At 43.5% G+C, this 12530-nt stretch overlaps 1 protein-coding gene and 1 non-coding gene across 4 annotated transcripts in view; one reads left to right on the forward strand and one right to left on the reverse strand.

The window, feature by feature from the left end:
* Positions 1–12530, forward strand: part of LOC122220530 (palmitoyltransferase ZDHHC14) — a 533561-nt gene that overhangs the window by 59735 nt on the left and 461296 nt on the right. The gene's annotated exons all lie outside the window — the stretch shown is intronic.
* TRNAR-UCG lies at positions 1756–1840 on the reverse strand. The gene has a single exon. It is a non-coding gene; the product is annotated as a tRNA-Arg (tRNA).

Genomic DNA, 12530 nt, shown 5'->3' on the forward strand with positions numbered 1-12530 from the left:
GTTCATAATCAGTGTCAGTTCCCCGAAGGCAGGGCACACACGGTCTGTCCTCAAAATATTTGGTGCCGTCTACCTGCAAACAGGATAGAGGATCTCCTATTGGGTAAGTTGGACTGTTTTCAGGGAGAGAAGTAGGTGTGCAGCCTGTTGAGGTCTTGTCTGGCTATGGAGTCTCCAACCATTTCAGTGCTAACCCAGAGTGCACCTAACAGTTCCCCAGATTGCTATCTCTGCCCCTGTTTTGTATCTGTAATAGTTTTGTGTCTGCAGGGAAGTCACTAGTGGAAGTTGAAAAGTGGGGCCTAGGACACCTTTTAGGAGGTAGAGGTCAAGGCAGAGATAGAAAGTGGACGTAGCATTTGTCTGGAAGAATCACTTATGGCTTTGATCTTTCTAGACTTTGCAAATCCTGCGTCCCATGCCGGCAGGTTTCCGATCGTGGAGAAGAGAGCTCTTTAAGCTGCAAGCTGTTTCCAAGCAGACACCAAATACTTGTTCTTATTTCCAAAGTTCTGGTAATTTGCTTATTTGTTCTCTGAGGCTGTAGCCTCCTCGTCGCTCACTGTGTCTGTGTTAGATTGGCGATGTGTCGTGTGGGAGTAAGGAAGGAACATTTCCTATGTTAATTTCTCTCTGACAAGCACATGTGCAAATCTAGACACAGCCTCTTGTCTAAAAAAGTAGAAGATAAAAGAAGAAAAAGTCTCCATCCTTGTTGTGCGTGTCGTTTCCATACGGAAAAGATCCTGTGTTTCCTGGAAACCCATATTGAAAACATGTATGGGCTCCATTTACTTCTTCCTCATATGTAGGATTTAATTAGGAAAGAAAGTCCTGCAATATCTCAACTACAGTAGTTTATTTATTAATGGAGAACCTTGGGAGAAGTAAAATTATTAAATCAAAAATAAGATGAAATAGTTCTACCTGATGGCCCAGGGTACAGAACTAGTAAGACTCAATCGAATATATGGAATTCTTGCTCAACGCCAGGGTCTATGTCTGAAGCTTTATGTGCATTTCTCATTTATTCCTCAGGGTGAACTGGCTAGATAGATACTCTTACGGATGCAGAAACTGAGGCTTGGAGAGTGTTTTCTCAAGGTAAAATAGCCACTGAGTGGTAGAATCATATGTTTAGAGCTGGTGGTCTGATTTCAGAGCCTGTGTCCACACTTACTACACTCAACTGGCTCTCTAGAAAGTAGAGGAAAGACCCCTAGTGAGGTAAGAAGGTACTCTGGATTTATATCTTCTCCCTCTGCCTCCTCAGCCTGCCATCCCCATGTAGTAATAGTACCCACTACTTTGCATAAAAACGAAAATAACCTTTGATTATAGTGAAATTTACATAGTTTACAGTAACAAAGAGGCCTGGCATAAGTAAATACTTATGGATTTTTACTTTATAAATACTTTATGAATTTTTACAGGAACAAGGTTTGATATTGGATGAAGACCATAATTTCCAGATTAAACTAGGAAGGAACTTAGCTAATCAGTTTGATTTAGCATAGATTGGTGCAGGAAACCCAGCAGTGCACCCGTTTAGAGAATATTTTAGATCCAAATGTGCAAGTTATCATAAATCATAAGTCCTGATGACCATCCAGTTCTCTCTTTTTTTTTTTTTAATTTTTTTAATGTTTATTTATTTTTGAGACAGAGAGAAACAGATTGAGAGTGGGGAAGGGGCAGAGAGAGAGGGAGGCGCAGAATCGGAAGCAGGCTCCAGGCCCCGAGCTGTCAGCACAGAGCCCGATGCGGGGCTCGAACCCACGAACCGTGAGATCATGACCTGAGCCGAAGTCAGATGCTCTACCGACTGAGCCACCCAGGCGCCCCCACCATCCAGTTTTCTGTGTGATTGAAAACAGCTCAAGCATGTTGAGTGTCAGTGTTGGTCACCCAAGCCCTCCCAGCCCCAGTAGGACCCCATTTGTGCATGCGCAAGGCAATTGAAGATCAAATGCCATTACTCATTCGGTTCTGATGACTTAAGGGCAGGGTATTAGTCAACTTTGCTACTGTAACACACAGTTGCAAAAGTTGAATGGCTTTCAACAGCGAATGGCTTGCTCGTATAACACAGGCCTGCTCTGTAGGCTGTGGGGCCCTGCATGGGTTTTCTCGTCCTCAGAGCAACAGTTATCTGGGCATGCTGTTCTCGTGGTGGAAGGGAGAGGAGGATGCCACGCTGAACCACGTGTTGAATCAGAAGCTACTCTCATGTGGCAGGTGTCACATTTGTTCACATTCCTTGGCCAAAGCGAGTTCTATGGCCAGTCTGGACAGTGGGGCCGGAGGTCTATTTGGGCCACCAGGACACGTTGCAGGTCACACGACGAAGGACAAGGGTGTGGTCTTTGGGGGGATGGGCACGGTGGGAGGTGTGAGTCTACCCATTTGAGAAGCTGGAAGTCTGCACTCTGTCTTGGCCCATGTAAGGAGGAGGTCCGCACGGACGGGTTAGGTATTTGATCTTGGTTTGCAGATATGCTGTGTGCAACTACGTTTGCAGTCCCTTGCTTTCACTCTCCCTATCTGAGCCATCTCTGGGAGCTTTCTAGGAACCATAGGAAACAGCAAAGTTTTTTCACCTTCTTGTGTAAGAAGCTCTGAGAATTGTCTTGACTTGAGAAGTGTGACCGTGACTTTCAGAGTACTGGCGCCTGTTTTTTTGGACAAGTGTGCGCTCACCCCAGGCTGAGGCATCACATGGCCCTGAACTAAGAGAGAGGCCAGAGCCTGGGTAAAGGGGTAAAGAGGCCAGCAGTGGGTTGACAGGAATCTCATTGGGTGCTTGCCTGGAGGGAGGTGGGTGGCTGTGGAGCAGAGCCCCTGGCTGTGATGTAGGGTCTCTGTCATGGTCGTGGTGCTGGAGTTCATCAGGTCCCTGGTGGCCACAGGACTAAATAAGGAGGGCGAGAAGTGAATGCATTCTGGAAGTCGCAGCTCTGGTGCGCGGATCTTTTTGGGGGGAATAAAGCCACGAGGCACGCTTCCATTTAACCTCAGATAAATTTTTTACAGATATTTGGAGCCAGCTTCTTATTTTTTTTTTAAAGTGTTAATAACATCATTTGTTCAATAGGCACTGGATTTACAATGTTCAAAATTCAAAAGGAACAAAAGAGCTTTCAGCAAAAGTCTCCCGTCTAACCCTGTCTCCCAACTTCCTTCAGTTCTGCTCATGAGGCCGTTACTAGTTTCCTGTGTGTCTGCCCTTCCACAGACCTTTCATGCATGTTTGTAAGACATATCCTTTGTTGCTGGAAAACTTTCTACACAACAAGAATTACATTAGAAATTCATTGTGCAGCAAAGAAAGAAAGAAGAGAGAGAGAAAGAAAGAAAGAAAGAAAGAAAGAAAGAAAGAAAGAAAAAGAAATTGTGCAGCAAACTTTATTGGGAATCTTCCAATATATGTTACATTTGAACCTGTTTATTTCTTAGATCACGATTTTATTACTCAGGATACCTTAGGAAAAGTATTCTGTGTCTGTATAAATGTCTTTGCTCTCAAGTTGAATAATGTAAGAAGACAAAGTTTATAAAAAGAGTTAGTACAGGTCCAAGTACTATTTTTTTGTTTTTTTCTGAGAGAGAGAGAGAGGGAGAGAGAGAGGGAGAGAGAGAATCTTAAGCAAGCCCCATGCTTAGCATGGAGCCTGATGCAGGGCTTGATTCCAAGACCTGGGATCACGACCTGAGCTGAAATCAAGAGTTGGACGCTCAACCAACTGAGCCACCCAGGCGCCCTGTACGGGGTATTTTAAAGTTTAACATTAGCATTACAGTTAACTCATGATACAAATTTTTATTTTATTTTTTGGCATTGAACTTTTTAAGATTTATTTTTTTATCGTTTTATTTTTTTCCCCATCATGTAAATGTACTCTTTAATCCCCATTCCCTATCTCCCCCATTCCCTCCCCCCTCCACCACCCTCTAGTAACCATCAATGTATTTTCTATGGTTAAGAGTCTATTTCTTGGTTTGTCTCTCTCTCTTCTTTTTTCCTTTGTTTTGTTTCTTAAACTCCACATATATTGAATGAGATCATATGGTATTTGTCTTTCTCCGGTTTATTTCTCTTAGGATTATACTTTCTATCCATGTTGTTGGAAATGGCAAGAATTCATTCTTTTTTTGTGGCTGAATAATACTCCACTGTGTTTATATACCACATCTTCTTTATCCATTCATCAGTCAGTGGACACTTGGGGTTCTTCCATATCTTGGCTATTGTAAATAATGCTGCAGTAAATATCGGGGTGCATGTATCCCTTTGAATTAGTGTTTTTGTATTTTGGGGGTAAATACCAGTCGTGTGATTACTGGATACTTCTATTTTTCACTTTCTGGGGAACCTCCATACTGTTCTCCACAGTGGCTGCACCAGTTTGCATTCCCACCAACACCGTGTGAGAGTTCCCCCTTCTCCGCATCCTCGCCAACACCTGTCGCTTCCTCATGACACACATCTTTTATCCTCATGGTGCTTCAGCTTTATTACCTGTCAGATCGATGTAATGATCCTTATTATCCAGGCTCAAGATAGCAGAAGCTGTGCTCTGTTAGTACATAATATTCGGAAAGTTCTCTGGAAACTTCCGCGTGTGATGTTCACCACTGAGCCTGGAGCTATGACTGCTATTAAAGAATGAGTTGCTAGAAGAGAAGTGGATCAGTAACGGCAGACAGGAGCCTCCTTTCCCCTGGCTTGCAAAACTCCTCACTGGCTTCCAAGCCTCGTTCTCTGCGTGTGCCTGTTGGTGGCAGAGTAAATATTATTTCCGTTAACCAAAGACAAAAATAAAATGTTTGCCATACATCATTTCCCCGGCGTTTTGCCCAGGACTCTCTTTTCCTGAAGCAGAAAGCATCCCTGGTGGGCGCCGAACAATATGCCTGTGCTGTCCTGCAGGGGCAGCTGGTCACCCAACCCGAAGCCCTGGTCAGATGCCTCCTGAAGAATCACCTCCTCCACTCTTTCCACCTCTCACACAGCAGGAGCGCTCCTGGAGGTATCCTCTGCCATGGGCAACGCTCCTGGTGGGTTTTTCTTTTTTCTTTTCTTTTCTTTTCTTTTCTTTTCTTTTCTTTTCTTTTCTTTTCTCTTCTATTCTTTTTTTTTTATAGAGGACCAAGGGGCCTCCTTTTTTTTTAAATTTAATTTTTATTTACTTTTGAAAGAGAGAGAGAGAGACAGAGTGTGAGCTGGGGGAGGGGCAGAGAGAGAGGGAGATACAGAATCTGAAGCAGGCTCCGGGCTCTGAGCTGTCAGCACAGAGCCCGACACGGGGCTTGAACTCACAAACTGTGAGACCATAACCTGAGCCAAAGTCAGATGCTTAACCAACTGAGCTACCCAGGTGTCCTCCCCCTTTATTTAAAGCAGCAATTCTAAGATTTGTCCAGAACTTGATCAAAGAACATCATTGGGCAAAAGTGAGGTAGTCATTTCGTCTGTCACTTGGTTGAAGCCAACTTAGGTAAGTTTGTCCACAGGTTACTCAGGGTAGGGGCCCCTGCCAGAGCAAAGGGGGAGCATGGTGGCAGCACCCAGGGGATCCTGTCCCTAACCCCACCACCTCCACTCTGCTCCAGTCCTCAGAGTTCATTTATGGCCCCTACTGATAACACTCTGGTCAGACTGCTAGCATTGGAATCCCAGTTCTGCCTCTTCCTAGCTGTATGACTTTGGGTAGTGCCCTGACCTCTCTGGGCCTCTGTTTTCCTCCTCTATAAACTGGAGATATCTGTCTTTTGGGGTTATATTTGAGATTAAATGTATTAATATAGGGAAAGCTTTTAGAACAGTGCCTGACGTATTGTAAGTACTGGATGAATGAATGAATATTATTATTTAATTATTGTTCACAGTCAGCCAACATTTATAAATAAAAGGTCTTCTTTGTGTGAAGCTTTGTGCGAAGTCTTTACATGATATTTCATTTATCCCCCTCAATGATCTCATGAGCTTTATATTTCAGGAGTAAAGAAAATGAGAACCAGGAGGTCAAGGCGCTTGTCCAAAGTCAAATGGTTAATAAGTGGCAGAGTGGAAGTTTTAATTTTAGTCTGTCTGGCTCCAAATTCCACACTTCCAAATATTATTATGGGCAGTCCACACATCCACAGTGAAACCTACCATTGGTGAGCAAAGCACACCTAACTGCAGAATCCCAGGGTGTAATGTTTCAAGTTGTGCCTTTTGTAATGGCATTCGATATTTGCCTGTGTATACCTGGAAACAACTGTTGGTCAAGGGGTTCTGGGAATGGAAGAAGCCCTGAGATAAGCCTCCAGTAGGACGACATATTTTGTTTCCTTTCTAAATGTAGGAAACTCAGCAAGGATTTTTCCGCCTCAGTTGCAGACAGCATCTTGTAGGCGGCCTTTGGTAAAAAGTCCTTCTCAGGCCATCACTTTCCCATTGAGAGCTGGGAAGAGGGCTCTTCAGGATCTGGTCAACTGATCAAGGATGAGACCAAAGCAGGTGGAGGAGAGGCTGTGGTCAGAAAAGGGTTAGGCAGGAGGATCAATGACCAAGGCAACATCTGAAATGAACACATGGCCAGAAGTTGGGTTCAACATGGAGGAAACAAGGACCACAGTGGGGAAAGTCCCTGTAGAAGCCAGAGTTGGGGGCAGCAACTCTGAGCCTGTTGACAGGGGAGGGGGCTGGGGCAAGGGTCAAAGGGACATTCCCAGTGACTCCTAGTGAGAGGTTTTAGCATTGCCCTCCCTCCTGCCCCCCACAGTTTATACACATAGTTTGTATATATGTAAAACCATTGAAAATAATAGCTCCAAATTACTGGAGATAAATCAGTATTACCCAAAGGGACAGAAGGATTCTAGGAGTTAATTTTGCCTCTGTCTTCTGCCAGCTTCTTGCAGCATTTTTGATTAGACCAGGGCCATCCTAGTTTATTAAAAATAAACAAAACCAAGTTGGGCTAGAAATAGATGGAACCTTGGTTCATTTGCCCTGCCCCTGTCTTCTTCCTGTTAAATCTCTATTTCATGTGGTTGTCTGGCCAAAACAGTGTCTATTTTTAAAACAACGGAGGATGCTTTCTGGCTTGGGTTAGAGAGGCCAGTGCTAGAATGCTGGGGGCACAGTGCCTCGCATTGGCCCAGCGTCTCTTCATGGTGAGTCACAAACCTCCTCCACCATCTTGGGATGGTAGGTGGGCCACCAAAGTGTGGGACCAGGGAGAAGTTCTTTTAAGGCTAATGTTCTATAGAAATTATTTGGGAAGTCTGTTAAAGTCTTGTCTGAAAGTGAAACCTCCCCCTTCCACTTTTTTCATTCCATTCAATACTGTTGTTGTTGTTTTTTTAAACTATATTTAGACGCAAAAACAAAACAAAACAAAACTGAGGCAAGATGGTTTTATTTTGGAAAAAGCCTGAGAGAGAGAAGGGTGGTGTGGAGGTGGGGTGTTAGGGTGTAAAACTAAATGCTTCCAAATGCCAAGAGTTGAATAGTTGTAGAACCAAGATGTCAAAGTTACTGTTCTTTGCACCCCACTCGCCCCAGCACAAAGCCATCTCTGGGGCCAGCACCCTTTCACAAGCTCCATCTCTGCGCACAGCGTCACCCCAGAGGAGTGGCTCACTCAGTGGTGTGGAGTACATTGGGGCAATTGCAGGTTGTAGCAATTCCATGTTATTTTAATTTGCTCATACTTCTCTGTTTATAACCTTTCCCCAAACAATTTGGAGTGCCCATACTTCCCTTTTACTTCCTGCAATCGGGTTTATATTTGGTGACATTTATTATGCTGGGGACACTTGGCGTCTAGCTCGGTCCTTCCCTGTATCTAGATATTCTCTCATCTAGATAGCATCTCCTGAAAGTCATCTCTTATTACCTCGTGCACACATTATTACCCTCAGCCCCCTTCAAGCCTTCTCCATTCAGCCATATCCACCATTCCTAAAACCCAGCTCGGTTCCCACCCCATCCTAAAAGTTTTCCCTGAGCCTTCAGTTGGTCTGTATCACTTCCTTTTCTAACTCCTTGACATATGGTCTGTGTCACGTAATTAGTAACTTGCTACATAAGAATTATACGCTGATGTATTTGTGTATGTACGTATACGTATATATGTGTGTGTATTTATACGTATACACACACACATCGGTATGCACATTTATAAATATATGTTGTCTGAATGTAATACCACTTTATCTGAAGGTTTTAATTGTCCGTTTAGTCTCCAGTGTGGGTAAGAGAGTCCTCTGTTCTGGGCTCTATGGGGCCTTGTTCAGGCCCTTACAGGCCATTTCTGTTGCTTTGTCTCCCCATGGGGCCAAATGGACACACCGCCTCCTTCTTGTAGAGCTTGCTCTGGGTGCCTGGGACCCAGAATTCCTTGTCCGAATGACCTGAAGCCCACTTAGAGAGGCTGTGCAGGCTCTTCCCCATGTTTGTGGGGCTGTGCATCCCAGGACTGAGAGGTGGGCTGCGATGCCTGTTGGGGAAGGTGGTGGGGGTGTCATGAACAGGTCTCAGGCTGCAGGCTAGGCTCTCCCCATGCAAGGGATAGGGAACTGAGGCAGGATCCAAAGGAAGGCGAGGAAGGCCAGGTCTGAGGGTGCAAAATGCTAGGAAGTCTAAGAATCCTAAACAGAACTTGGCTTTTGGCTCTTTATGGAGTACATTTGTCAAGGAAGGGGGATAGGGCGCCCGGCTGGCTCAGTGGGTGGAGCAGGCCACTCTTGATCTCAGGGTTGTGATTTCGAGCCCCATGTTGGGTATAGAGATTGCTTAGAAATAAAATCTTGAAAAAAAATTTTTTTAATGCTTATTTATTTTTGAGACAGAGAGACAGAGACAGAGCATGAGCAGGGGAGGGGCAGAGAGAGAGAGGGAGACACAATCTGAAGCAGGCTCCAGGCTCTGAGCTGTCAGCACAGAGCTCGATGTGGGGCTCAAACTCATGAACCACAAGATCATGACCTGAGCTGAAGTTGGATGCTTAACCGACGGAGCCACCCATCTACCCTCCCCAAAATAAACTCTTAAAAAAACAAGGAAGGGGGATATACCCAGGTCATTTAAGTTTTTCCCTTGATTTATGCTGTTTACATATTGAGGTGTAGGGTGAGTGGCCCTCTTATACCCTTACCCTACATGCCACAAACGTTGGGGCTTTTCTTCCCAGTGAAACTGTAAGTTTTTGTCAGCAGTATTTAAAAAATACTCATATTTAAAAAAATTTTTTTTAAATGTTTACTTTTGAGAGAGAGAGGCACAGAGCATGAGCAGGGGAGGAATAGAGAGAGAGGGAGGCACAGAATCCGAAGCAGGCTCCAGGTTCCGAGCTGTCAGCACAGAGCCCAATGTGGGGCTCGAACTCACAGACCTCGAGATCATGACCTGAGCCGAAGTCGGACGCGTAACCGACTGAGCTATCCAGGTGCCCCAAAATATACTTTTATTTTATTTATTTGTAACTGTGATGTGTAAGTCTGACTTTGAGTAAAGGATGGGAGGTATTTGGAATCATTGCTGAGTCAAACTTCGCTCCACCATGAAGTTTATCCCTGTACGAAATGAATATTTTTCCTGCCTCTAATGTGTGTGAGAGTGGACAAAAGCCGCTATAGCTATTAAATGACTAAAGTTGAATATACAACCTCATAAATATTCACAAAAAATAATTTTGCTCAATGTTCAGTTTATGTCAACAAATGCTATTGCATTCACCTCCACTTGCATTTAGTGATTCTTCCCTTCTGTTGTTAATTACCCAGAAATCGTTATTAAGTGTGCAGAGTATGTGGCCAGGCACAGTGAAAAATGCATGAGGTCCCTACCCAAACATTCTGCTTGGAACAAAGAGAGGACAAATAAGAAACTTTAATAAAACTTCAGATTGTGTGGCTCTTAACCAGAAGTGCTGTTGTAGCGTAGATGATTGTTTCTTGAAAATAGTATTTTCCCTATTTTTAAAAATGAGACCTTTTTGGCATTAAAAAAAATTTTTTTTTAACATTTATTTATTTTTGAGAGATAGGCAGAGAGGGGACAGAGGATCCGAAGGAGGCTCCATGCTGTGAATGCAGAGCACCCAATGCGGGGTTTGAACCCATGAACCGTGAGGTCATGACTTGAGTCAAAATCAAGAGTTGGCCACTTCACTGGCTGCGCCACGCAGGCTCCCCACTTTTTGGCATTTTAAAATAATAAAAATGAAAGTGTAGCCATTTTAATTCTCATAAATTCTTCAAGGCAGACACTCTTAGTCCAATTTTAGGAAAGAGAAAATTAGGCTTAGAGAAGTTTAGTGTTTTCCCCAAGGCCACACAGTTGTGATTCAGTAGAGCCAAGACAAGAGTGGAAGTCACTGACCTTCAGTGCAGGCCTCTATACACACCTGGTGCCCCCCAGGCACCCCCCCACCCCCCACGTACCCCCCAGGCACCCAGGATCTTATCATAGATCATCACAAACATTTGTCAGAGCAAGGTAAATTTCCTGTGGGGTGAGATGAGGTTTGTAGAGAAATGGGAAGCAAGAGAGATTTTAGTTTTTTCAAATACAAGTTTCCCACCAAATACAGGTTGTTTGGAAAGTTAGGTTAAAAAGGCATAGAGAGTATACATTGTATATTATATGAGTATTATTCAATTTCCTTTATTTATTTTTTAAGATGATTTTTTCTTTTTTTAACATTTTTAAATACATATTTTAATATAAATCTATAAAATGATGTGCATAGAATAACTTCAACAGCATTATATAAATGGAAACAATTTTTTTCTTTTAAATCCCAGCAGTGAGGAAAATTGACCATTAACATGAGAGTCCCCTTGGGGAGATTAAGCACCCTTGCCAGCTGAGCCGTTAGGTATGGGATTCTTTTTTTTTTTTTTTTTCCTGTTTTATTTATTTATTTATTTATTTATTTGAATATAATTTATTGTCACATTGGCTTACATACAACACCCAGTACTCATCCCAACAAGTGCCCTCCTCAATGCCCATCACCCATTTTCCCCTCCCCTCACCCCCCCCATCCATTTTTAGTTCTCTGTATTTAATAGTCTCTTGTGGTTTGCCTCCCCCCCCTCTCTGTTTGTAACTATTTTTTCCCCTCCCCCTCCCCCATGGTCTTCTGTTCAGTTTCTCAAGGTCCACATATGAGTGAAAATATGATACCTGTCCTTCTCTGACTGACTGATTTCACTTAGCATAATACCTCCAGTTCCATCCACGTTGCTACAAACGGCGTGATTTCATTTTTTTCACATTGCCATGTAGTATTCCATTGTGTACATAAACCACATCTTCTTTTTCCATGTGTCAGTTGATGGACATTTAGGCTCTTTCCATACTTTGGCTCTTGTTGAAAGTGCTGCGATAAACATTGGGGGTACAAGTGCCCCTATGCATCAGCACTCCTGTATCCCTTGGGTAAATTCCTAGCAGTGCTATTGCTGGGTCATAGGGTAGATCTATTTTTAATTTTTTGAGGAACCTCCATACTGTTTTCCAGATCAGCTGTACCAGTTTGCATTCCCACCAACAGTTCAGGAGGATTCCCGTTTCTCCATATACTCGCCAGCATCTGTTGTTTCCTGAGTTTTTAATTTTAGCCACTCTGGCCGACATGAGGTGGTATCTCAGTGTGGCTTTGATTTGAAAGATGATTTTTTTCAAAGTGTATTTATTTATGTTGAGAGAGGGAGCACAAATGGGGCAGGAGCAGAGAGAGAGGGAGAGAGACAGAACCCCAAGCAGGCTCCGCACTGTCAGTGCAGAGCCCGATGTGGGGCTTAAAACCACAAACCACGAGATCATGACCTGAGCCGAAGTCAGACAACTAATCGACGGAACCACCCAGGTGCCCCTATTCAATTTCCTTTAAAGTCCACCTTAAAATAATCAGATTTTTTGAGGTTTAATTTGCATAACATAAAATTCACCTCTTTTAAGCGTACAGCTGGATGAGTTACACACATGTGTTCAGTCATGAAAACAGCTCCACAGTCATAATAAGGAATTTCTAAGATCTTCTGTGCCCCTTTTGATGTTGGTGCCTTCTCCTGGCGGCCACAGATCTGCCGTCCAGATAGTTGGGCCTTTTCTCGTCTTTCATATAAATGGAATCTTGCCATTTGTAGTCTTTTGTGCCTACCTTCTTTTGCTCGCTTTGGGCCCACTTTTAATTGTTTCTGCTTTTACTCTTTTAGTCCTCAGAGCACGTGAATTAGGGTTTACTCTCCAAGTGGAATCAGACGATGCCATAATTCCCTCTGACTTATTATCGACGGGAAAATTCACTCAGAGACTTAGGAACCTCAGGCAAACCACTGCTTTGAAATCTCCCGCCTGTACAGTGATGGGCTTTGATGTCAGACATGGGTGGTTTGAATTTCAGCTTTTCCACTTTCTAACTATGTGATCTTGAGCAGATTTACTCTCTGGGCCCTCGTTTTCTTAATCTCTGAAGTTGGGGTAATGATTGGATATCCCTCATAACATTGTTTGGGCCAAATATGAT

This window comes from Panthera leo, chromosome B2 (genome assembly GCF_018350215.1).
Source record: "Panthera leo isolate Ple1 chromosome B2, P.leo_Ple1_pat1.1, whole genome shotgun sequence".
Lineage (NCBI taxonomy): Eukaryota > Metazoa > Chordata > Mammalia > Carnivora > Felidae > Panthera > Panthera leo.